The sequence below is a fragment of the Schistocerca americana genome, chromosome 3 (assembly GCF_021461395.2).
Source record: "Schistocerca americana isolate TAMUIC-IGC-003095 chromosome 3, iqSchAmer2.1, whole genome shotgun sequence".
Classification (NCBI taxonomy): domain Eukaryota; kingdom Metazoa; phylum Arthropoda; class Insecta; order Orthoptera; family Acrididae; genus Schistocerca; species Schistocerca americana.
Genome location: NC_060121.1, coordinates 954,668,143 through 954,670,805, shown reverse-complemented (window position 1 = coordinate 954,670,805; position 2,663 = coordinate 954,668,143). Strand labels below are relative to the sequence as shown.

The 2,663-nt window shown below is 35.9% G+C and overlaps 1 long non-coding RNA gene across 3 annotated transcripts; it reads left to right on the top strand.

Annotated features, from left to right (window-relative positions):
- On the top strand, positions 1-1,627 carry LOC124607069. 3 transcript variants are annotated; one of them, XR_006978762.1, is made up of 5 exons: positions 1-446; positions 578-663; positions 847-888; positions 1,061-1,091; positions 1,329-1,627. It is a non-coding gene; the product is annotated as an uncharacterized LOC124607069 (long non-coding RNA). The 3 variants fall into 3 exon arrangements; XR_006978763.1 differs by lacking the exon at positions 1-446 and having other exon boundaries at positions 477-663; positions 1,503-1,627; XR_006978761.1 differs by lacking the exon at positions 1-446 and having other exon boundaries at positions 477-663.
- The last annotated feature ends 1,036 nt before the right edge of the window (positions 1,628-2,663 follow it).

Below are 2,663 nucleotides of genomic sequence, written 5' to 3'. Positions count from 1 at the left end.
CACTAACTGTGCTTGAGCCTCGTGATACTGCATACTCCGCTCTTGTTAGTCGAGTACACATTACACATGAGATAGTCTGGTCACGTCCGCCTCGCTTGATCTGTAGCAATAATTTTCCAGCCTACATAATTTTAATGCTATCTTCTACTGTTCATGACAGCACAAATTGGCTCATGTATGTAAGGTTCAGCACTTCTGAAGTATGAAGTGCATTGACGTAGGAAGAACACAGTTAAAGCTCATTTGTAATGTAAATGGCAGTGTGCTGGTCCTGTTAGATTTATTTAATCTGGAATGCATAACAATCTCGGACTTCAGTGCTCTCCAGTGCCGACGTTGTGTGTATCGGTATATGGTTCAGTCTCCAGAACTGCTCAGTGTACCACACAAAACATTAAGTATTGTCAGTTTTTGTGATACCCTGTGTAATGTCAAATGTGCTAGTGGTTTGAGACTGCTGAAAGAGTATGAAGAGTTGGACAACAGATATGAACGTTTTGCAGTTAGTCAAATGGTGTAGTGTAAAGTCTAGGTTGCTTTGAATATACAAATCAGGTGAGCGGGGTATTGAATGTAGCAGGCTGGAAAGATGTTTTGATAAATTGGCATGAACTGTGAAGTTTACCATTGCTTACATCCAGTGGGACTGTAAATTCTGAAATGGTAAGTGGATAACATATATGTAATTCAGTTATGAATTCTGTGATGAAAATTTCCATGTTTCATTCGCGGTTTCCACCAGAGGGTTACTGCCTAATGATGGTTGAATGTGTCTGATCACACCTGACATTAATTTTAGTTGTAAATGTATTTATTGTGTTACTAATATGAGTTTTTATTTTTCAGGATTTGGAGGTGTATGTTGGAGTATGCTTGGCACATATTGAAGTGAGTATGCTTGGCATTTACTGGTTGCATGTGTGTATATAGAAGTGATGTTTAGTTATCCCTGTCATATTTACTGTGAGTGAGAATTACTTGCTGATCATTTTTTGTCTGTAATAATGATGTATCTTGCTGGCTTGCATAATTTGGTTAATACAAGTTTCCATTGTTGCAGTTTGTGCTGTCTAAGGCGTCTGCTGTTTCAGGTTTGTATATCTTAAGTTTGTCTAAATAGTAACGTTCAATATCACCTTTTGTGTAAACCCCAGGGGTACAATTATGTATCAGTCAAGTATTGTGATGATAATAAGAAGTCTTCATTCGCAGTTTCCACCAGAAGGATTATCCGAATGTTGGTAGATGATGTCTGAATTAACTTTAAGCTGTACCATAAGTTTATCGTGTTTATCTGGGTACTTAATTTGGTCTTTTTTTTGTTGCAGGTATGTAATTAGAACTCCCAGTTGTGCTTCCAGATGTTTACTGTTAATGATGAACAACAAACACTGCCCTAGTCAATCTGAAGCAATGATGTTGAAAGATTCTGATATCATTAAATTTTCTTTTCATTTGATGATGATAGAGGAATTGTGCTTACTTCATGATTCTTGTTTCAGGTATACATGTTCATTGTTATTGAAAATCAACAAGAATGTAATTGTCAGCAAAGTAATAATTTTTGTTTCTGACACTAGTGTGTTCCACTTGTAAAGTATTGGTCAATAAAGATTTCAGTTGAAAATTCTTGTAAGAGCCATGATTGCTTGTCTTGGTTGGGTGATCAAATTATTCCTCAAATGGTTTTGTATGTAAAGGTATCAAATGGATGGCTGCTAAAATTGCAGTTTGTCATGCTGAAAGTTAAAAGCAAGTTTTGAATTTCTAAAATAGTTCCCATATGCATTCAAATTTATATGGAATGGAAAGTTATTCTCTGGATTGGATTCAGTGTGTGTCTGGGAATAATCTTTTGGCAGTTTGTTCAGATCTGGTTTGGTGTCTGAATGTGGGAGGTACTAAGTAGCTTGGGGAAGTTGATTCAAAGGGAGATGAAATGTAAAGCACTGAGGTGTTCAAACCAGCCTTCCATCGAGATCACCTCTACTTTCTTCTCAGTGATGTGTACATTTTTTGAAAACGAAATAAGCTCTTCAGATATTGATGCACTGGAACAGAGTAATAATTTTGGTTTTTAAGAACTTCGGAGGAGGAGATATATTGAAACCTTGCTTAACTTTATTTGGGCAGAAGTGTAGAATATGAGAAGCTGTGTTGACATGTGGAATTTCATTACCAAATTAGAAAATTTCCTGCATTTAACAGCTGCCAGTAGAAATTTGTTCAACTTACATTGAGTACCTTAGCTCGTGCATTTTTAGTGATTGGGCAGTTGTTTGATCTGGGACAGGAAGACAAATATGGAATGTGTAAATACACATTTGTGTATATATTTTTAAATATACAGGATTTCTCAGGTAAAAATATCATAAATGAGGAATGTGCTTGGTAACAACCCTGTAACACAAGACAGAATTCACACCAGAATTTGAGTAGCACTCAGGGAAAGCTGAAATAATAGTTTTCATAGATAACTTTGTGAAATATAAGAAAGGATATAGCAAAACAGTGGTGGACTGTGAAATCTTTGACCTATGAAAAATTTCCTGCATGTCTTTAGAAATACATGAAAAAAATTTGGAAGTAGTTACCATTTCAGTTCCAGTAACTCATTTACTTCATAACTCTGTTAGATTGTGTAGTTTCAGGAAGGGAACAGT